At 44.7% G+C, this 24,801-nt stretch overlaps 1 pseudogene; it reads right to left on the reverse strand.

Moving 5' to 3' along the window:
* Positions 1–1,604: 1,604 nt before the first annotated feature.
* On the reverse strand, positions 1,605–17,714 carry LOC107979325 (annotated as a pseudogene).
* Between the last annotated feature and the right edge of the window lie 7,087 nt (positions 17,715–24,801).

The raw sequence follows: 24,801 nt of genomic DNA on the forward strand, positions 1-24,801 counted from the left end.
TATTCTCTATGTAAATGCATCTGTCACTTTAAAGTCCCCATTGCTTGGCTGTCATAGTCCATAGCAGCCAAGAAGAGACAAAGGAAGGAGCCAAAAGAATATTTTGTTACCAAGAGGTGGACTGACTTTGAAAATTCTCCATCTAAAATTAAGTATGTCTCCCACCCTTATGGCAGAAATATCAGTGTGCTAAACAGTATTGTTGTTGAATGCTGGCGGTGTGGCATGAGTTGTGATAGATAATTTACTCACACTGGTTTCTCAGTCTTCCCAATAACAGACAAAGCAACTGACGCTCGGAGCAATCTGAGGATCTCATGGTGGCAGTAGAGGCAGTGTGTGTGTGTGTGTGTGTGTGTGTGTGTGTGTGTGTGTGTGTGTGTGTGTGTTGGGTATATTAGTGTTCAGTCATCCTTCACACTACCCCTACCCAGACACTTTTAACATCTCTGAGCTACCCACCAGATTGCATTCAATTAATCTTACAAGTTCTCAAAGATTGGCCCCTTTTCCTTCCATCATCTGTCCCCACTCATGACCTTCTGGAATCTTCCATGGCAGGTGTCTTGAATTTTCTTTCCTTCTACCCTGAACCTTTTCCTACTCTCTTGTTTGTTGTCTTGTTTCTGTGTATTGTCTGTGTGTGGGGAGTCCTAAGACTGGCACTGGGTGTTTCCTTCAGTCACCCTCCACCCTATTTTTAAAGATAGGGATTCTTGCTGACCCCAGAGCTCACCAGTTCAGCTAGCTGACTGGCCAGTAAGCATCAGAGATCCATACTCCAACGGGAAGGACAGAAGATCGCCGCCATGCCCTTCTTTTTTCCCTGGGATTGAACTCACAGTCTCTTGCTAGCGTGGCAAGCACTTTACCTCCTGAGCCACACTCCCAAGCCCCTTTATTCTGTGTCTCCATCTCAGACAGACCCATGTTGTAAGCCTGAGTTCAAGTTGTGCCTTTCCCCATCAGATCTAATGGGCTCACCTTCTCCTCTATCTTAAATGCTGGGGCAATGGATGAACTGCATAGCTCCTCTGCAGACGGATCCAAGCCAGTGGGTAATCATCTCCCATATGGATTTCTCCTGTGTTGACAATATCCATGTGGAGTACCATGACACTTGTCTTATATACATACATACATACATACATACATACATACATACATACATACACAATTTATTTACTCTAAACAGCAACACAGACAAAATGCCATATAAACACAAAGGAAGAGGTGCAGAATGGAGACGCTGGCCAACTTTGGATCTGAGGCTCATAAGCAACAGCCCATGTTTCTGAGAAGGACGAGGATGGGGAGAGAGGGACACTATGGATTTGTCATACAGCCAGCTGGAGGCCAGAGAACAGTGGAAAGCATGCCTGCCCCCGAGCTCGAAGAAACTAGCTCGTAGGGGCTTACCAAGTACAAAAGTTTATCATTTTACAGCAGTTGAAATACTGACATCAATATTAAAATAAAAGCAAGTTTTACATAACAATTAAAAATACAAAAGACTGAAGGAAGAGACCCTGTATGAAAAACTGGGGCAATTCAGTGAATTAAGACTGTAAAAGCCAGTGGCGGAAATGGAAAACAGTGCCCACTCAGGCGACTAGTAACTGTACGCAGGGACTTAGATCTGCAAAAGGTTGTAAACAAGTTCTTGCCAAGCCAATCCCTTCCTCGTCATGGAGCCATAGTGCTACTGCTTCTGAGGGTGCAAAATTCTTCGCTTGTGCTTGAACCCTTTTCTCATATTCCACTCTGTTTTGGCAGTAAATTGTGTAGGCCTCTGCTTGAGCTGGGTCTTGAATATTTGGTTCATTTAGAAGTTCTTGTATTCCTAATAAGATCTGTTTGATCGTGATAGCTGGCCTCCAGTCTTTGTCCTCCTCCAGAATAGACAGCACACTGTGCCAGAAGGACACACATTTGGGTGATACATTTTTGATACACCAAAATTTACATTTTGGTGGTGAGGACAGATAGTCATCTTTGAAAAGCATCTGTAGTTTGAACAATCCTCCTTTCCATGGAATCACCTTCTTTCCAGGGATAGCTCAATTCATCAGGTTCTTCATGCCATCAGGGTTCTTTGTTGGAATAGCCACAAAGCCAAAAGGGTGGTCCGTCCTCCATGCTTTCCTTTCCTGCCAACCACCCACTTGTGTGGTCTTGGAAATGGACCCTTCTTGACTGAGCCTTAAGAAAGACCCCCAAACCAGAAGATACAGCTAAAGCATACTTTAGCTAAAGTATGCCCACACTCCTAAGTCACAGAAATTGTGGCATAGCCAATTTGCTGTTTCCAGAAGAATGACACACCTAGTCTTCATTTACCCAAACATTTGTTGACAAATTTGGTATGTGTCTATGAGATTGATATGTGGGCTTCACACGGGTTAGGCAAGTGCCCTACCATTGAGCCACAACACACTCATTCCCACTGCTGTTTTATTTTTAATTTTTCCTTTAAAAAAATTTGAGACAAAATCTCACTCAATTGCCTAGACTAAACTTGTACTCATGCTGTGGCCAAGGCAGGCTTTGACTTAGGATTCTCCTGCCTCACTTTTGGGGAGCTGAGATGTCAGGCTGGTCTCATGAGAATGTAACAGCACCCAGATTGTACAGGGACTCACAAAGTTGACATTGTTCTCTAGTTTGTGTCTTTTACAGCTCATTCTCCCACACTGGAAAGCTTTGGCCTTCTCCTTATGCCGCTCAGTTCGTGTCATCATTAAGCCTTCTTGTCATAGTTCCAAATGCCTACCCTAAGTAAATTTTCTGCAAAGACAGAACCTCCGTTGGCTTCTTTCCTCCCCTCGATGCTGTCTCTCCCAACCACTTGAGTCCTGAATCACAAGGCAATTTGGCAGATTCACTTCATCCCGGTGCCTTGCCCTCTGCCAGCCCACAGACACTGCAGACACCCAGGTTCATCCAAGTTTTTCTTTTCTTTTTGAATTGTCTCTTGGCTGATAACAACTCTCAGAACTTCTCAAGTCTGGCAAATGTTCCACCCTCTACACATTGTCTTTCTCATTGAGTATTTTAAGAAATACTTGGTACTTTTTTTTTAACCCTCTTTCATTCCAATCCCATCTTTCCTAATTAGCAATTCTACATGCCAAAGAATTCTTATTTTCCTTGATGCTGGGGGAACCTCCCTCCCACCTGATCATCTTTCCCATCACCCAGCTAGGACTAACATGGACCAACTGACTCCAGTAAATCCTTGCAGAGGCAGCAGTGGTCACAGCACCAGGAGGAAGGGTATCAGATGTCTGCAGACATTTGGCAGCATGGCTCCTTGAAAACGTCTTCCAGGAGTGTGTTATTCTTTTCTGGAATACTTCCCAAGGATTGTTTTTCTGAACAACTCAAAGGTGGCAAAAGTCTCCAAAATGTGTGTTCATGTTTACTGAGACAGCCATGAACATCTAGCTCCCTCCTATTAGCTCATAAGATCTTTTCTCCCCCAGCTCTTCTGATAAACTGTCAGGCCATTAACAGATTTCCTTAGAACAGCACAGAGAAGAAGGTGTTTGGGGGGGGGGTGTGGACACACGAAAGAGGCATGTCCCCTATCCAACTCTCCAAAGAGCTCTCAGAAGGTGATGATCAAAATGTTCCATGTGTGTCCCATTTGATGGGTAGCCACAAGCCACATGAGATACAGTTGGATTCACTCAGGGTATTGATTTTTTCATTTCATTTAAGTTAATGTAAATATAAATAGCCACATGTAACCTTTTGTGATTGGCCAAACTGTTTGTGAGTGACTGGATGGTGTAGCTTGAATGTGATTGGTCCTCAAAGGGTCCACATGTTGGGGGCACAGCCCCAGTAATGTTGTGCAAAGCTCAGGGAACTTTTAAGAGACAGGGTCATGGCAGGCACTGCCACCCAAATAACACCAAGATATACTTCAGTGGATAAAGGTCACAGTGCTCTGTGCCCAGGGGAGCCGAACCCAGGCAGCTACCTATAGCAGAGCTCACACACATGTGACCCACAAATGGGATATCATCTGTAGGCAGGTGTCACTTGCACAATTTAAAAATTCTTTGCTAATTATAAAAAGCAAGTAAGATGATACTAAGATTTGGGATTCCTGCTCTTCCTGAAAATTCAGAAGGCTCCCAAACACAGGCACATGCACAAAACACACACATGCACACACAGACACACAAATACACACATGCAAACGCGCGCGCACACACACACACACACACACACACACACACACACACACACACACATATATATATATATATATTTATACCATATATACATTCTCATGTGACATAAACTTTTTAGATTTACAGAAGCCCAACAGGAAAGATTGTAGGAGCCACAGGGGTAGAGGACACCAGGAGAACACGGCCCACAGAATCAACTAATCAGGGCTCTTAGAGATTCAGTGAGACTGACAGTCACAGAGCATGCATGTGTCTGTGATAGGTCCTCTGCATATATATTATGGTAGTGTAGCTTGTGTTCTTGTGGGACTCCTTACAGAGTGTGATGGGGCTGTCTCTGATTCTTTTGCCTGCTCTTGAGAACACTTTTCCTCCTAATGGGATGCCTTATCCAGCCTTGATATGGGGGTTTTGGTCTAGTCTTATTGTAGCTTGATATCCTTTGGAGGCCTGCTCTTCTCTGAAGGGAAACATGAGCAGTGGTTCTGGGGGAGAATGGAGATGTGTGCGCAGAACTGGGAAGGGTGGAGGGAGCGGAAACTGTGGTCAGGATATCTTATAGGAGAGAATAAAAAAAGCAAAAAACAAGACAAAAACCAACAGGTGGAGAGTGACTGAAGGATATGTGGCACTTGGAGTTGTCCCCTGTCCTCCACAGACACATATGCAAGTGTACACGCACACTTATGAACACACACACACACACACACACACACACACACACACACAGAGAGAGAGAGAGAGAGAGAGAGAGAGAGAGAGAGAGAGAACCATGATTACAATAAACCTGTCCTCTTTAGATGTTTCCCAGAACATACCACTCATTTACAGCAACAGAAAAGAAAGGAACTTACCCTGCAAAAATTGTATGCTGAAGCCCTGATACCTACTACTATAATGTATGGCTATGTCTGAAGATAGGGCCTTAATCAGAGTATGCCTTAGTCTAACACAATCAGTATCCTTATGAAAGAGGAGCCCATTAGGACAAAGATAGGGACACCAGACACAACCACACACAGAGATGATTTTGAGTTACCAATTGCAAGCCTTGGAGAAAGACTCTAGGAGAAATCAACTGGGCTAGTGACCTTGATTTTCCAGCACACAGAACTTTGAGAAAACCCAATTGTCTGTACACTGAGTCTATATACTTTACTGTATGTTCTGGGTAGTTTTATATCAACTTGACACAAGGAGGGAGGGAACCTCAATTAAGAAAATGCCTCCATGGGGTTGGGTTGTAGGCAAGCATGTAGGGCATTTTCTTGATCAATGACTGATGTGGGAGGGCTCAGCCTACTGTGGGTTGTGACACCTCTGAGTCAGTTGCCCTGGGTTCTCTAAGAAAGCAGGCTGAGCAAGCCATGAGGAGCAAGCGAGTATGCAACACCCCTCCATGACCACTGAATTAGCCTATCTTCAGTTTGCTACCCTGTCTGAGTTCCTGCCCTGGCTTCCTTCAGGAACTATGAATGTGGAAGTGTAAGCCAAATAAGCCCTTTACTCCCCAACTTGCTTTTGGTCATGGTGTTTCATCATAGTAATAATAGTTATGACACCATAAGCCTGTGTTTGGTGCAAGTTAGTACAGATACCATCCTAGAGGCAGCTCAGCTATTCACAAACCATAGACAGAGGAAGCCAATCACCCAGATGGTCACAGGAAAAGTGCATCTATTTATCTTACCAGAAAATCCCTGAATAGAGAAACAACCATGAGGGCTATCCAGTGGGTTATCATTAACCCAACAGTATTTACTTAGTGCTTGTTATAATTCTGATGCTACACCTACCAGGCCCAGAGAATGAAACATAAGGGAGGTATACCAGTTACCTTTTAAAATTAATATACCCTGAACACCTCCCAAAAAACTTAATCCTGCACTCTACCCAAGATCAAATGAGTGAGTATGGTGTGATGTGCAAGATGCCATCGTAGGGTTTTCAATCTCCTTTTAGTGTTTGGTTAACATATACATGTTATTAGGATACAGTGTGATGGTTTGGACCAGGCATGGAGTATACACTAATCAAATCATGGGAGTGGGTGTGTCACTGCTTCAGGTTTGAAGCTGGATATAAGTTCAGGTTCTGCTCAGACTGGCTTTGTGACAGGAGACAAGTCATTTAGCCAGCAGAGCCTCCCCAGATCTCTAAAATGGCACTGGTCATCCCCAGGTCAGACAGCTGTGAGAACCAAGTGACACTGAACATGAATATAAACACCCATCAGTTATTCACTATGGTTACTCCCGCATCCTGCATGGCAGAGCCAACTAGATAATGAGGATATTAATAAAAGGCATTATCATCGATCAAAGTGCACTTTGAATACCAGAGACCTCTAGGTAATTTGCATATGTGATTTTCTCTTTTTTCTTTCTGAGACAACACCTGACACTGCAGCTCAGGGTGGTCTTGAACTTGCAGTCCTCCTGCCCCAGCCTGCTGAGTGCTGGGTTGTAGGCAGATGACACTATATGTACAATCCTTTTAACATCTAAAAAGTATTTTCTCTATCCCCTGCATTTCCTTGGTTGAATTTTCTTCTCTTTAGTTTTTTTAAAGCTTCTGTTGCATCTTGTTATTTTTATTTATTTGCTTGTTTGTATGTTCGCTTGTCTGTGAGAGTATATGTGTATGTTTGTGTGGAAGTCATAGGACAACTTGGAGAAGTCAGTTCTCTCCCCCACACCATGTGTTACCCAGGGAAGGGATCAATCTCCAATTATCAGGCTTGGCAGCAAGCTCCCTCACCCACTGAACCATCATGCTGGCCCCTCTCTTCCCAAGAAAATATTTAAAACGAAGATCACCTGAAGAACAACCTAAAATCCTTAACAAAAAATTAACTTTCTCTCATCTTTGTTCTCCCATGTCCCCTGCCTTACACTGGACCAGCTTGGCCTGGAAGAGGTGTCTGGAGGGAATGGAGCCAAGTGGCTGTCTATTACAGCTGCAGTCACTGTCAACACGTTGGATTTCAGGTGCCCATTGTGCTGGTGTGGTTGTCTCTGTGTCATTCCTGCTGGGGCTGTGGTTAAATTTCCAACAGCACGATTGGGCAGCAAGATACTTGTCCCTTCTCGGAACCTGGAGACGGGAGACAGCGAGGACTGGTTATCATGGAAACCACGTCTCCCCAGGGCCCCAAGGGGCACTTCTGGAAACGGTTAGGAATCTGATCACTGTCTTCAAGTGCGAGAGCTGTGGTTAAAAGCTGTTATTTCCTTGCTTCTGATAAACGGTTGCTGAGAAGCTGCCCACTCTGTTTTTGCTGGGGAAGATTGGATTGGGGAAGGGCATGAGTCAGGGGAGTGGGAATGGATAGCAGGGCTGGGGGGCTCCCAGAGCCTCAGACCTGCATGGCACCCAAACTGCATTGATGGTACAGGGGCATCCCTGACTGGACCATTGTGAAGACTTCAGAAGGTGAAGGAACATTGAGGTTGTGGAGGGGAAATGGACATGAGCCACCCTCAGAGGTTGGAAAGGCTTTCAGCATTAAGAGGCTCACAAATGGGAGGGGGGGATTAGTCCTAAGGACCTTGAAAAAGAATTCTAGTCATCAGGGTTTCTACCTCAAATACATTTAGTCGACAGGTAGAAAACATCGTTTAGCTGAAATGAGCTTGGTGAAACTTCAGGGGGACAGGTATTCACACATCCTTAAAAGAGGCATGCATTTCCAATTCCAGCTAGCTGCTTGCCCCAGCTCTGGCTCGTTGCTAGGATTTCCCAAGAAAAGTTCAGATGTGGAATTCTAAACAAAAGCTTCTGTTAAAATGGAAGCTATGAATTCAAACCTGTTTAAGCATCATTGAAGTCCAAAGAAAACACACAAGAAGGTCAGAGCCAACGCCTTCTTTCCCGTTTCGAAGCTGTGCTGTATCACAAAGAATCAGAGATTCCAGAGGCAGAAGGGACACTTACTCCGTCCTTGGTAACCATAACAAAAACACAATGTTCTGGAATCAGCCTTGAGATCCTTCTGCATTTATGTGAGGTTAGCCCCACATTTATACTTCAACATAACCTTGAGAGTGTTAGGAATTTTAACCGAACATACACATGGGGAAACTGAGGCTGCTGGAGGCAAAGGCCCTTCTCCAGGAGCACATTTTCCCTCTCTAGAGTCTCACAGAAGAAGTAATTATTTCTCCACGTGTCTGTTGCACAGATTGCCCCAGACATCTGAAAACTCTCTTCCTCAAACATTTCCCTTATTTATGTTAGATTTCTTCTGATGTCATGCTTTTGTTCTAACCTGGAGGAAGAGAGCTCACACTGGAGCTCTCCTGGAGGGAGAGGGACATTTGGCAATCCCTGCAGACATTCTGTTGTTGTCTCACTAGGTGGGATCAGGAGGTACTAGAAGGCCTGGGTGCTCCTCAGCATCTCACATACTCTAGGATGCTAAGACAGCTCTCTGCTTTGAAAATCTCCATGGTGCTTCCTCTAAAGAGATTAGGGCATCGAGAGCCCAGGACTGGGAATGGGGAGACAGAGACAGGTGCCAAAGGTAATGGATGTGATGGTCCAGAATCACCTTGGAGACTGGCCTCTGGGCATGCTTGTCGGAGGTTATCTTGATTGTATTTATTAATCCAGGAAGAAAGACCCTCCCATTGTGGGTGTGGACATTCTCTGATTGGGATTGTAACTGTGTAAATGAGGCAATGGAGGGGAACACTTACATGCATTCAACCCTCTGGCATCGGCTACTGGGTTGTGAACACCATGCTAGCAGCTACTTCCAGGTCCTGCTACCCCAACTTCCATGATCTGAGAACTGTACCTTGAACTGTAAACCAAATGAAATCCTTCTCCTCTGGTTTGCATTTATCAGGATGTTGTACCACGGCAACAGGAAATGGAGCCAGGACACTCAGAGCAGCTCAGTCTGGCTGACCTACTGTTCTTAACCAAAGGCTTCACCAGAGCATCAACAGCCTGGAAACACATCTGGTTGCCATCATGCACATGAGGAACTTGAAGCCAAAAGGAAGAAAGATGTCTTCTTTCAAGCCCACGGGTGCTTTGGGGGTATCTGAAGGATTTGACTTGAGCGGACAGATCTGCCAAAGCTCAAGTGTGCGCACCTGCCAAGCCAGACACTAAAAACTTCTCATGTCAGGGTTTGGTGGCATAACTCATCAGTAAAGGACATGCATGGCCCATGGAAGGATCTGTGGACAGATCTTGTTCAGTCCTTCTAACACCCATAGGATGGGTGCTCTGTACATCTCCATTTTTATAGCTGGGAAATCAGGACTTGGAGATACGGAGCCAGGATTTAAGAGCTGGTACTTAGCACTTTGAGCCCTGTGCCCACAATCATTTACTGCTCTAAATGTCCCATTAGGTTCTTCTAATCAAGAGAAGAAGAGAAGTGTGCTTTCCAGGTTGAATCAACCCTTGAAATAAAGCACAACATTGGGGAAAATGCCATGATGGCTTCTTAAGACTTACTTCCTCATTCACAAGATCACCAAGAACTCTGTGAATTTACACTGTAAGGTGGATTTTGATAATTTGTGTACTAGCAAAAAAAAAGTGTTTGCATTGCTTGTATTTTAGATTTTTGTGATACTTAGTAGAGAAATGTATAATAGCAGTTAATATTGAGAAAAATGTCTGACCCTTGATAATGTTACTGTGACAAATGAATCCAAGAGCCAACAGTTTTTGGTGGGATTGTGTTTCAGATCAAGAGGCAAGTATCCATGTACAAATATTTCTTAGAACTTTGCCTTTCAGAAACAAGAGTTATGCTATCAAGTTATGTAACTGCATCTGTTTTGCAGGATGATGGGTGAAGGCTATGCCGCTCTAATTCCAGTGTCAGTAGCACGAATAAGATTGGTCATGGCATGTCACACAGACCCCTAGGATATCTGGAGTCACTTTTCAGTTTATTAGGTTAGTTAAATGGGCTGGGTGTGCTCTCCAAATAAACAGACTGTGAAGCTTAAAAAAAAAAAAGAGGGGTTCGATAAGTTCCCCATCTAGGGGAAGTTGAGGACACACAAGGGAGTTTCCAGGATGTATGATGAGTCCAAGGAGGTTAAATTGAATTGACATAGGGAGGTCAGACAACTTGGCCACTAGCTGTTTAAAAAAAATAAAACAGAGGCTGGAGAGATGGCTCAGTGGTTCAGAGCACTGTGCTCTTCCAGAAGACCTGAGCTCAATTTTCTGTACCCTCAAGAAGGCTCAGAACCACCTGTGATTCTAATTCTATGGGATCTGGTACCCTTTTCTGGCTTCCTAAAGCACCGGAACACCTGCAGGGCACATACTTATATCCAAGATAAACACCATACACATGAAATAAAAATCAATAAGTTAAAGGTTAGAAAGTGGGCTGGTAAGATGTCACCTGATGTATTTCTATGGCTGGTTGTGAGTTGAACTGTTATTACAGAAACCATCTGACCAGACCTCTGTGATTCTCTCAATGGATCCATGAAGTAGGTGCTATTCGTTTTTTAAACACGGAGAATTTGAAGCTCAAAGAAGCCAAGTGGCAAACTCAAGTTCAGTTAGGGCAGAAGCAGGCTTCAGGGGCGACCCCAGTAGCTCCAGTAGGCCCAGTGTGGTAGAAGTACCACACACAGATCCTCACTCATAAATCCTCTGCAAATCAAATTTTCTTCTTTTCTTTCATGACTGTAGGTTGACTTCTGTAAGACCTCCTTGTCCCAGAAATTGCTGGAAGTTTCCAGAATCATCCTGGCCTTTTAAAACAGCATCCAGCCAGTATCTGATCCTGGTGGCCTCTGGGAGTCGATGCTGCTTGCACACTGGTTCAAGTTCCTTCCCACACTGCTGGACCCGCATCTGATATTTACCCAGCACTTTGCAATCTCCCTTGGTTAATCCAGCGTGTTCCCTGGTCACTTCCCATTAAATATAAAGCGGCTTCCTAGTCACAGGCTCGGAATTAAAGTGTCACTTCTCCCAGTGAGAAGCTGCAGGTGACATGTACCAGCAAGGACCTCAGAAGGCAAGGGAGGGAGAAGGGGGCAGTCAGCTCCCAGCTCCTGTCTCTGACCCAGCAATAATCTTGCTATATGCATCATCCCCTCATCCACAAATTAAACAAAAGTAAATCCCAGTGTCTTGGGAGGTGTTTTTAAAGCTTAGAGTATCCGGCTTAGCTGGTGCAAAGGAATCTTTGACAGCAGGAGCTGGACCCATAAACATCTTTCTCCATGTTCCCAGACTAGACAGTTATCCCCCTGAGCCTCCGAAGCCCACCTGCATTGCTGCCTCATTCCTCAGCTGGTGAGAGTGCTGCCTCACCAGCAGAAGCCTGCTTTGGTTTGCAATGTCCCTAGTCAAGGAGTCCCCAGCCCCAGTCTTTCCTCCTTCCAGTTTGACCTCAGACCATAAAAGTCAAGTGCCTCCCTGAAGCATGCAGTAACTGATGAGTTGCTGTACTGGCACGGTGGAAATGGTTCCCGGGCCTCCTCAGTGGCTGCAGATTCAGGGGAAGGAGCAAGGAGCGCTTCACCTTTTAGGAGGAAGGATTTGCCACAGGATGCCCCAGCCCTGCCTCTTCCAGCTTTATGGTCCCGTGTCTATAATGGAGTGTCTTAGCCTCCCTCACTTTCCCTGTAAGCTGTCTCATCAAGCAGAGATGTCTCCAGCATAAAATTAAAGGACACAATGAAATACCTTTTTCACTGTGGTAACGTCCTTGTAACATGCATTTGTTCAGTGATATGAACTACACACCCCCACTACCGCCCCACTACCAACATTGCCCATTTCCAGAATTCTTTGTCTCCTAGAGCCAAAAATCCAGTATTCATTGAATGTAAGTGTCCCTTCCCCCTCTCCACAAGTCCCTTGTAGTAAGTAGGCTACTCTTCATCTGTGAATTTAACTAACACCTCAGATAAGTGTGTGTTCTGTAGGCAGCTGACTTATCCCATTGATCACAGTAAGGCTTGTCCATATTATGGTGACAGAATCCCCTGGCTTCTTAAAGCTGATGTCCCATTGTATGCATCTGCCATGTTCTGTTTCCCCTTTCATCCTTCAGCCAACTTCCACGTGCTAGCTCTAGTGGAGAATGTTGCTGTGAATATAGGTGTAGTGATGCCTCTTTGAGAATCCCACTTGCAATTCTTTTATGCATGTACTCACATGTGCAATTGCTGAATCAACTATCTAGTAGTCCTGTTTTGAATTTTTCTTTTTTAAAAAAAGATTTTTATTTTTCCTTTGTGGATTTGAGTCTGTGTCTGTGGTTTGCATTTTATTATTCATAAAGTGGTCTCAGCATCATTTCTCAGGCCTCCCTAATACACAGAACATGCTTGGCTACAGAGCTGATGTGTATGTGCATGTGAGTGCAGTTGCCCCTGGTGGCCAGGAGAGGGCATCAAATCCCCTACAGCTGTAGTTATAGGAGGTTAAGAGTCACCTAATGTGGGTACTGGGAACCAAACTCAGGTCCTCTGCAAGAGCTCTAAGCAACTTTCCATTGCTTGCTCTCTTTACCATTGAGCTGTCCCTCCAGCCCTTCATCATATACTTTTCTGTAGGAGCTTCACCATTTTTACATTGATGGCCATAATGCATTGAGTGCTCAGTTGCTCCACAATGTTGCTGACACTTGTATTTTCTGGTTTGTGTCTGTGTATACGTGTGTGTGTGTGTGTGTGTGTGTGTGTGTGTGTGTGTGTGTGTGTGTATAACTAATGGATGTCAGTTGGTATTCTGTTGTGGGCTTGGTTTGCTTTTCCTTATTAAGGGGTCTCAGCGTCCTTTCTCAGGCCTGCCTCATACTTTTCTGGTGCATGGCCCATGCTTGGCTGCAGAGCTGACACCAATTATTGGTGACACTGTGGGATCTGACTCATGGCTCCAGCTGAGTTTTTCTTACAGGTCTGAAAGCTTGCATGCTCTGGGGCTCAGAACTGTTTTGGGGAAGGACACTGGTACCTACCCCAGGCTGCTGCTCTCTTGGTCAGGGAAAAGTCATGTTGCTTTTCTGGGCTCCATCAGGATGCTCTGGGGTTTATACAGCACATTCAAAACAACCTTGGAGGTGGTAAGGAACACGGTGCTCTAGGAGTTGTGCAGACTTTGTGTCTCCCCTGCCATTGATGAGGTGTGTGATTTCAGCCATGCCACTTGCTTCCAAGACCAGCATATGTGAAGATGTCCCGAGGGTATTCATTAAATGGGTAAGTGAATGAATGAGTAGATGAATGGTGTCTTGCTTATCAGCAAAACTCCACCCACTCCTAACCTGCTAAATAATGAAATTGTTTTCTCAATGCTTCACAGTTTGGAGAATCCTTGAGATAAAGTAAGCCTGAGTGGCTGGGAGTTTACAGATGAAAATTTAGATGAAAATGAGCTTGAAAAGCCCAGCCTTGAGCAAGCTATGTAATCTGTCTAAGCCTTACTCCATTTTAAGCAATTGGTGTGTTTGTACATGTTGGTGTATATGAGTGCATATGGGGGGTGAGTGTGCACGTGTATGTACATGCTTGTGGAAGACAGAGATTGATGTCTAGTGTCTTCCTTAGTCTCTTTTTTATTTTACTTTTTTGAGAAATAGTCTCTTACTGGCACAAGCCATTTAGACCAGATGGCCAATAGACCCTGGAGATCTTCCTGTTTCTGTTTCCCCAGTGCTGGGGTTACAGGCACATGACATCACACCTGGCTTTTCTATGTGGGTTTTCAGGATCAAACTTGGGTTTTTATGTGCATATGGCAACTGAGTTTACCAACTGAGTCATTTTGGTATCCCAGTTACTCTGTTTTGAATATGGGAACAATAGATCAAATCTCAAAAATGCTCCTCTGGATCTTATGTGGTCAGCCTTGGCAGTGACTAAGACAGAGATGCCCAAACAAGAACATGCTGTTGAAATGATGGAGTGGGTCTTCAACTCCATAAAGGACACTCCATAAAGGGCACTCTCTTGGGGCTGGCTACATCAGCCACCATATAAAGAACACACTCAAGCAGCCACACACAGAGGTCTACTTGGCAAATCACAGAGCAACCTGTCATAGCCAATACTGCCTTGCAAAACAGGTGTGTGAAGTACCTCAAAAGTGGCCCATCCAGCCAAACCCTCAGATGACTGCAACCCAGTAAGACAGCCTGAGCTGGTCCCACTCAGCTAAGTCACTCCCAAGTTCCTAACCAGATACTCTGCATGAGGGAGCAAATATTCATTGCCTTTTTGAAGAAGCTAAATCTGGGGGTGATATATTATTCGATAATAACACCTCGTACACATCTGCTACAGTGGCTATGAAGTTCAAATGTACACGAGAATATATCTTGTATAGTACTTAGCACACCATAGCAGCATGGCATGGGAGAGATCATCTGTGATTGCCACTTTGCACTGTAAAGAGTTTTTTTTTCTCTTGACTTTGATTGAAGGCTGAGAAGGATGTGCACACCAAAGCCATGCCCCGATACATGCACCAGTGGAAGACAGAACACAAACAATGCAGGCCTAAGAACAGCAGTTAAACAGAGAGCAGGGGAGACAAAACTCTGAAAATTCCAACAGCAGGGGCTATGGCTCTCAAGGAAATACAAAATCAGAGCCCTGTACTAAAAGGCATGCTAAATAAAGTAGTTATAGAATTTTCTCTTTTGATCTGCATCATGACCCCAAACTGGTTATTCTTGTACCCACTTTATAGACCTAACCAACTGAAGCTCAGAGGGCTGAGACAATCCTTCAAAGACAAGTCATACAATGCTGATGATGGGTTTCAGACCCAGGTTTCTCTTCCTCTTGACTTGGACTGAACTCTTGAGAACATGGCTGGGTGCCAGGCTTTGGTCTTTTCCTTTCTCTGAACCTCAATGTCACAGAATTTCACCAGGGACCATGTTTTCAGAAGCTTAATACACAAGATAAATGATTTCGGTGAGAGATGCAGCAGCCAGCCGCTGCCAATGGCGCTCAGTTAGGGACGGGGACTTGGAGACTCCATCCCCCACTTCTCCATGCTGGAATTCTGACTGGCTTGGCAGTGTGCGTGCACAGGATTTCCAGAAGCCAAACAGCCCACAGCTCTCCTCGCCACCCACCAGCTCCCTCATTCTTTCTGCTTCTTCTTCCACCTTGGCCTGAATTGGGGCTTATATGGGCAGCACAAATTGTGCCCAGGGAGTTATTAATAACAATAAAGCAAGGGGGACATGATGTTGGGGTTGAGGTGGGGGTGAAGAGAACTAGAGGGAGCGGGAGAGAGGAAGTCATGAACAAATGCGATCAAAACACATTGTATAAGCATTGAGATTTTCAGAGAATAAATAAGATGTTTAAAAAGAAATGGGTATGAAGTTATTTGTATACTCTGATGGGAACAATACCACACATGCAGTGATACACAGACATGAAAAAAAATGATCCTGGGATCGGGAGTTTGGTGATGGACGATGAGGAATCTGAACTGAGTACTCATACATGTAGGATTAAATAAATGTATTTAATAATAACGATGATAATAATAATAAAGACATTATGTGCATCAAATAACACACCGCCAGGTCAAATGTAGCCCATGAGCCTCACTTCAGTGACCCCAGACTGGCTAACACACAAGGTCCCTACCTGCTGTGAGACAAGTTGCCTCTGTCAGTACCCTATGCACTGTTTGTTTGCAAGAGACACAAGGCAGCCTCGTAAGTATTCCAAAATGGTTTTCACACACAGATGTGAGCTGTGTCCTCAAGCAGAATCCAGACTTGCTGAGGGCAGGGACCAGGTCCCTGGTTCGTGTTGGGACTGTTTCTGATTCTCCAGGATGAGTTGCAGCCCCTCTGGGTGAGGACTCCTCATAGCTGGGGCAGGAAGCCAGGCAAAATGATTGTCCCCAGGCAGTGTCTTGGGACAGCTGTGAGCATCTTATCACTCGGAGGCTTGAGCTCTGCATCTTGGGAGGGCAGCTTCCATCACTCTTGGTGTTCCAGGGAATGGAGGTGAGGGAATCAAGGTTAATGACTTTCACTTACAGATGCTGTGCCAGGCTTATAAATGAGGCCTCCTCTTCCCTCTGGGATCCCATTGCTGGGAAGATGTGGCTGCTTCTGCAAGAGGCTACGTGCTTCCTTCAAATCATCTCCATTGAACAGGCTGGTCTCTGGGTGTGACCATGTAGACTCCATCCAAACACAGCTGTGTTCTGGAGCTCATGACCTTCTGGGGTTCAACTCCCACTTAAACAAGTTAGCAAAACTGAGATGGGAATCCAGACCCTTCCACCTGAATATTCAACAAACTTCTCGATCATTCTTGTGACCCAGGTGAGAAATAATCAGGGTTTTGCTGTGTTTTGTTTTTTGTCTTGCTAATTCATATTCTCTTCCCTCAAGGAATTTGTAATTTGAAGGCACAAATCCAGAATTACTGAAGACAAGAACATATAACAAAGGCTTAGGGTATGTGGTGGTTTTGAATAATAACGGCTTCACAGGCTTATGTGTTTGAATACTTACTTGATCCCCAGTTGGTGCAACTGTTGGGGAAGAATTAGGAGGTGTGACCTTGTTGAAGGGCATGTGTCACTGGAGGCCAGCTTTGAGGTTTCAAAAGACTCCTGGCATTCCCTGTGTGCCTTCTGTTTGCTGTTTGCTCTTTGAATGTGAGCTCTCAGCTGTCCCTGTCACCATGCCTTCACTTTGCCACTGTAGACTCTGATCCTCTGAAACTGTAAGCCCAACTAAATGCTTGCTTTTAAAAGCTGGCTTGGTCACGGTGTCTTATCAGCCATGGGAAATTAACCCATACACTATAAATGGGAGGAGCCATGATTCATGGCAGTAAATGGTCATCAGAAAGCAAAAAGCAGCAGCACAAACAGCAAGAGGAAAGGGAAATGGCAAGAGCAAAGGAGGAAGGCTGAGGCTTTAACAGTAGCTGGGGCTGGTTCAAGATGGGGCCTCTCCGGAGGGAAAGGAGGAACCTTTGCTCCAGCATATTGGATGGATTTGAACACTGGATACAAGCACAAGCTTTGTAGTCACAGGGTTCTTGGTTATAAGCAGTAGAGACCATTTTGAGCTGGTTTAAGCAAAAGAGACTTGGTTGTTAGGATAAATCTTTCTGCCAAAAGCCGCCGAGCCCCACTGCCACGTGTGCGCTTTATGCCAACCGCCCGCCCGAGTTAGGGCCCAAATTAATACACAGAGAGACTTATATCAGGTTCAAAGCTGCTTGGCCAATGACTAGGATTCTCATCTGATATCTCAGTCTTAATTATCATAAATCTATATATTTTATAAGACTTATCTGATTGGACGCCTTACTTGGTGGGTCTCAGAATGGACTAGTGAGAAGTTCTTGGGCATAAGAAACCAGAGGTCACCGGGATGAGCTAATAACTCATCAGATTTTAGCCTCTTATCTGTACACACAGATAACTTACACTCTCCTGCTGCAAGTGGGCTTTCTCCTGGGCCCACTGTACCTGGATATTCTGGTCAGGGACCTCCAAGTTCCACATTTCTAGAGAATGGAGTATATCTCCTCTCATCACAACCACAAAGTCTCAGAGAAGAACTCTTACGGGCTTGGTTTCATCATGTGATTTCTTGGTGACCAAGGGAGTGAGACTGTGGGGGCTGGAGAGATGGCTCAGTGGCTAAGAGCACTGGCTATTCTTCCAGAGGTTCTAAGTTCAATGCCCAGCAACTATGTGACAGCTCACAACCATCTGAAAGGGGTGCAGCTGTGGTTGCATAAGATTGGATTGAGGGTGGAATTCTGTGATTGACAGCTCCACCACAGAAACAGGGAGAGTATACACAGAGAATGCTGTGAGCACAATAGTGTTGGGACACTTGTGGGTATTTTGTTTGGAGATATGATGGCAAAGACAGTGTAGCTCAGTGTTACTGTGTGTGATGGACTCATTGAAAGTCCAGTTTCTGAGGCTGGTGAGATGGCTCCACAGGTAAAAGTGTGATTAAAAAACCTGACAATGAATTTGAACTCCGGACCACATGGAGTTTTGTTTGTTCAATTTTTTGTTTGGTTTGTTTTTGCTGTTTAATATAAAGCCACTTGGTGTGGTGCACATCTATAATCTGTAATCCCAGCACTTCCCACAGAGAGACTGGAGGAAGAGAAAGAATCTACTGGAAGTTCTCTGGCCATGCTCAAGAGTGCACAGAGCAGGAGAAACACGAGAGAACTTGCTTCAAAGTGAAAGGAGAGAAATGGCTCCTATAAATTATCCTCTGACCTTCAAATACAAGCCAGGCCAATCATATGCATCTGTGCATGTGGGTGTGTGCATACACACACACTCGCACGCGCGCGCACACACACACACACACACACACACACACACACACACAATCAAATAAACAAATAAATTTTAATTCCAGTTCTGCAAAGTTCTAATTCTGTCTTCAGAGACTATCTGCATTCTTCAGAGGCCTAGAAAACTGTATATTTTACTAGCTTTCCAAGAAAACTGCCGTGGACAACTGGATATGAGGATGGCTGATCCAGACATCTTACAGGAGAAGGAACTGAGGCACACAGAGGAAAACAAATCACCCAGACTGCGTAGCCGGGGAGTAGAAGAAAAGGAGCCTTTGCAGCCCCCCTGCTATGTCAGATAGAGCTCATCACTTCCAATGTGAGCTCTAGTAGCTCTCTGGACTAGAGAAAAGGGTGCAATGCAGAGACAGGGGCCCCAGGAGCCCTCTATCCCTGACAGTTCTGCAGGTAGATTAGATTCACCACGCGTAACCATCCCAACACATCCACACACAGCTAGACACTTCCTCTATCTTCAGCACGGTGTTCACCTCCTCCAACTGTAATCTGACAAACAGGACATGGGTGCAAGGGAGGGGGAGGAGTGGACTGTGGTGGTCTCATGGTCTCATGGGCAGAGGGAGCTGAGGGAGCAAAGGATGTGGGTGGGAGCAGGTACAGAGAGTGAGACAGCAGTGGCCAGGGATGCAAAGCAAGAGAGGGGAAGTTGGGGATGTAATGATGTTGGGGACCCAGAGCTAAGTCCCTGGAAGGATGTGCTGCCCTCTGAGTTTATATTGATGCCCCTACCAGCCTACCGAAAACTCTTCAGGGAAGAAGCTGTTGCATAGCTATGCCCCCCCCACACAATGTCTGCCAAACAGAAACAGGCAGGAATCTGTTTCTGACAGCTCTGATGATGTGACAATCAAACTCCAAAATTAGAATTATTAAATGTTTTAAAAGATGGTACTGGAGAGCCAACCCAAAATATTTTTTTCACACACTTGCCCTGTGAATTCATGTCCCCAGAAGGGTCTGGTGTTGGAGATTAAAACAAAAATAAGACCAGGAAATTCTGTAATTCCTCCTCTGTCTACTTCCTGGAAACCTCAGAGTGATAAACACATTAAAGGCTCTGAGAAAATATCCACAGAACTTCATCAAGTCTAGGGTTCCTCAACTTTGATCACATAACCACCCACCACCACCCACCCCACCCCTGCTGAAATTACTGCCTGCTGTACAGCAGTTCACTTGTGCCTGCAAAGTGAGGGAGCTTTGCAGTCTCGAGCTTATCACCAGACAGGAAACAGTGAACACAAGAAGCATTTGTAGATTCTGTCACTATTCAAAAAGAATGCAATTTAATGCTTGTGCAACATTCACAAGGTTCAAGTGTGCACACACCACAAACACAATATACACAAACCTATGCATGTACACACACATGTACACATACATTCACACTCACATACACACAACACATATAAACCTATACACACACACACACACACACACACACACACACACACACACACACGCACACACCAAAAAAAAAAAAAAAACAGACCCTCATACAAAGCTACATACACACAATGTGCAGGCTAGTTTCCAACTTGACTCAAGCTAGAATCATTTGAGAAGAGGGAACCTCAACTGAGAATATGCAGGAAATTGGCCTGGTGGCAAGACTGTGGTTCATTTTCTTGCTTGATAATTGATACGGGAGGGCCCAGTTTACTGTGGGTGGTGCTACTCCTGGGTTGGTGGTCCTGGATGCTATAAGGCTGAGCAAGCCTGAGGAGCAAGTCAGTAAGCAGAACCCCGTTGTGGCCTCTGCATCAGCTCCTGTCTCTAGTTTCCTGCCCTGTTTGAGTTCCTGTCCTGAATCCTTCCATGGTGGACAGTGACATGTAAGTGTAAGGAAAATAAACCTTTTGTCTCACAAGTTGACTATGGTCATGGTGTTTCAGCACAGCAATAGTAACCCTAAGAGACATACAAGCATAGACTCACATACCAGCCCACAAATTTACAAATATACAGACATTGACCCTCATTTGCATGCACACTCACACACACACACACACACACACACACACACACACACACACACACTTCAATGGACAGATGTGTGACTGATAATTTGGGAGCAAATGCTGAAATATATTCCTGAAGAGAAAATGAAGGGAGAAACTATCTTATTCATTTTGAAACATAAGGGCCTGTTCTCTCATCTGTCTGGCTCCTGAAATCATGCATGTGCCTGCAGCATTCTCTTTGATGGAGACACTCTCCTGTCTTTGGACATGGTCCTAACACACAGCCCTTGGCTGTCTGTTGCTTGGCCTGACCTTTATGAACTCTCTTAGTCAGAGTTCAGGTTATTTCCTTCTCTATCCCAGTCTTTCCTACCCTCTGTGAGCTTCTGAGAGGTTGACACTTCTCTCTTTCTAAGGAAGAGTGCCAACAGGTGGTGTGCCTGTTTCCCCTGAATACTACAATTGGCTCAGATGTGAGCACATGACCGAGACTGGCCCAGTAAGATTTGACTCTGGTATTTCATTGGGACATAGAAAGTTTCTTTCCTCTTTATCTTAGGTTTGCTTGGCTGGTGGGATGGAACCTTGAAACAGGCACCTTGAGAGCTCACCCAGTAATGAAGGCAACAGAAGATGAAGCTTGGCCACACATTGGATGAAACACTAAATGATGGCAGACATCAGCATTAGGACCTCCAAATGCAGGTGCTGTTCTCTTTTGTCTGAACTACGGCACCTCAAGCTGGGTTTTCGTCACTAGCTCAACTTCTGCTAAAACATGTGCACAGAGGAGAGTTCAGAATCCTCTGGCAAACGTTGTCTGTTTAGCTGTCACGTGCTGCATCCTGAGCCATTCACAGGTACTGAGCTCATGTACAAGTGAAAGTAACAAGTGTCCTTGCTTTAAGCTGTCCACAGTCTTGTTAAAGAGAGCAGATAGCCCAGTGCAATCCAGTACATGCCCTAACTGAATTATACCAGGGTTTCATTTCGTGACCGGAGGATGAGATGGAGAATATGGCAAGGCAAGGCTTTCTAGTCGACTGGTTTCTGGACTCTAAGACAATGCTGATAGCATCATAGGTATGTTCTCTGGGAGTCTAGCTCTGAACTGGACCCTAGTATGACGATGATTTGTCAGAAGGGTGTGGAGGGAGCATTTGCCTTCAGGAAGGGAGGAAGTGAGTCACTGAAGGAGTGGAAGTAGGCCTGAATGAAGCAGCCCTCAAGCAGGACGCTTTGGAGCTAGAATGGCCTCAGAGATCTCTGAACTTGGCCACATATTCCCACTCCCATGCAGACTGGTAGTTCTTCGTGGGCTGCCACTGACAGGTCCATCTTGGGGTGAGGCAGTCACCATCCTGCAGTACAGCGGTCCTTGGTGGGCTGTTTGGTGAAGGTTGCCTGTCAACAGCACTTCAACAACTGGAGTAGAGGCTTCCTCAATGGATGTTGAATGCAGTCACAGCACAGACATGCCCACCGCATGGGCATCACATGATAGAAATAATATCTGTGATTTCTTTATTGTAACCACCAGTCCCTGAACACACTTATACTTAATCACAATAATGATGGCAAACTTTTAAATGCTCACAGAACACTAGGTACCATGCCAAGAACACTGCCTGGTTCCTGCGTTTGTAGTTTGTAATAACAGCCCTGTGAAATAGCTGTTGCTGTTCTTATTTAATAAATGGAGATTGTGAAGCTCAGAGGGGTCAGGACTAGCATACAGCGGATTAACATTCAATCCCCCCCACCCCCACTCCATCCCACTTCCAGGTAGAGACTCCTAAACAGAGCTTATGCTTACCCCCAGAGTCACTCAAGCCAAGCAGAGGGAGGGGTTAGAAGAAATTGACAATGGGCAAGCAGCTACATATAGGAAGCCTGGACACAAAGGGTGCACCTGGGAGCCTGGTCCCTTCGTTGATTCACAGGCAAGCACTCATGTTCACTATCCTGGAGTTTTTGGTTGCTTGGATGCAGAGTGGAATGGTACAGCAGAAATGGGATGCCTGGGTGACTTTGAAGGTCAAGGTAAGGAGTTTGAATGGCCACAGATAGGTTCAAAGTTCGACATTTTAGCTCTGGGATAGGGGAGGTGGCCCAGTGCATAAAGTAAATAGTGCATAATGTCCCCAGCACATACTTAAGAATTGGGTGTGGCTGTGAGAGCTTGCAACCCATGGCTGTGGGAGTCTGCAGGGTGAGAATGGTCAGTAGTACACTTTACATTACAAACCGATAAAGAATAGGTTTTTAAGGATCAGTGAAAATGCTGCCTACTGCATATCAGGAGATGGATATGCTAATTAGTTCCGTGGGATCTTTTTACAGGGTGTGCATAGATCAAACATTATGCCCCATCAGTGTGCACACAAGTAGCCTTTCACAATAAATAAATAAATAAATAACTGGAAAGCTGAAGAAGCAGACTGTGGGAGAGCATGGGGCTTCCCACTTACGAACAGCAGGGTAGAGGGTCACTTTTGAAGGGCAATCTGAGTGATTTATTTCTTCATCGGCCACAACTCCCAAATGAAAAGAGGTGTATTTTTTCTTTTTCAAATAAATACCATACCAACAATCCATGTCCATTATAAAAATTTGAATAGCATAAAAAGGATAAGTGGAAAAGGTTAAAACAACCTATCACTGCTAGCATTTTGGAAAACATGTTTATTTTCTATGCAGAAACACACATTTGGATATTTTATGTAAACAGTATGTTTTAATGCTGCTTTTATGGTTGACTTTTAAAACTTACCATGTTTTATTTGTAGAAGAAAAAATGACCACCTTTCCAAATAACCAGTTTCAATAATCTGGCACGTGGCCACTCTGTGAGAAGGCTCCGTGAGAGTTTGAGAAGTGCTTTTATGCACACGGCTTTAATCACGCTGGCAACTGGTGCCTTGTCATGGGGAAATGCAAGCTTTGTTATTCTTCATTTCTAGAGGAGAAAACTAAAACCCAGAGAGACACAGTGCTTATTAAGAAAGTCACTCAGCTCACAGATGACAACTAGGATCTGAAGTCCTCGCCTTCTCTCCCAGTTCCCTTCCCTCTAAACGGTACAGCCCTTATCCCCACATCAGGGCACCAATGATGGGGGGAGCAAAAGACTCAAGGACTGACACAAGGAATCCAGCTGTGTCTCTTCCTGTGTTCACACCATAGCCCCACCCTCTGCAGAGAGGCCCCAGATAGGGGCTGGTTTGGTTTTCCTGAAGTTTCCATTTTCCATTGCACCTCTATTGGAGACCCTACTATTAAAAGTTCAGTGGCACAAACAATGACTCAGTGGTGACAGCCTGCATTATAATTCCCCGTGAGACTCTTTGGAAGAAAGAGAACGGAACATATGCTGAGAAAAACAAGAGGAAGGTTTAGACTGTATTCCTTCAATGGTGGTTACAGCGATGTCCACCACTTCTTTCAGACTCTGTTTACAGGCTCCCAAATGTGGACTTGCAATGGAAAGAACGTGGTTCCAACATAATCCAGGCCTGAATTCAGATACTGTGTCTTGACATTGTGACTTTCAACTTCTCTGATCTTACTCTGTTTCTGAGGTGAGGATGAAATGAGGCATGTACCACACACACACACACACACACACACACACACACACACACACACACATACATGCACACATGCATGCATGTATGCATACACAGTGCTTAGCCTTATCCAGCACATATTATTTAATATGAATTATCTTAATATTAATTGATGCTAATATTTTAATTGCTACTCAAAATAAATAGCAGGAATAGCTGGTAGAAGCAATTTTGGAATAGCACTATTATTGGGTTATGATGGTTCCTAGCACCAGAGGACTCCCTAACTCAAGCCATCAGCCCATCCCACTTAGCTGACCGAGGTCATGGATCCAATCCCTGTGTATACTAGTCACTGTGCCTTCTCTTAACCCAAGGTAGCACAGTTTCCATGAATATTTCATAAAGTATAAAATCAATAGACCTTCAGGTATTAATATTTGTCACTGTGAAAAAGGACTTGGTGTTTATGTTTGGGAGATATTTGTTAGATTAAAAAATGAAAATTAAACCAGTTTCCACACTGTAAAGACCTGTCAGAGCCTTTTATTTGTGACTCTCCAAGAGGCAGTTATAATAGTTTGTAAATAATGACATCTCAGTTGCATATGGAAGAATTTAGCTTTAAAAAGAACGTATTGGTTCCTGTGACTTTAAGTTCTAGGACTGCATGTACTCTTAGTTAACTGGGTCTAGGGGTTTCCATGCC

The sequence above is a fragment of the Cricetulus griseus genome, chromosome 4 (genome assembly GCF_003668045.3).
Source record: "Cricetulus griseus strain 17A/GY chromosome 4, alternate assembly CriGri-PICRH-1.0, whole genome shotgun sequence".
NCBI classification, from domain to species: domain Eukaryota; kingdom Metazoa; phylum Chordata; class Mammalia; order Rodentia; family Cricetidae; genus Cricetulus; species Cricetulus griseus.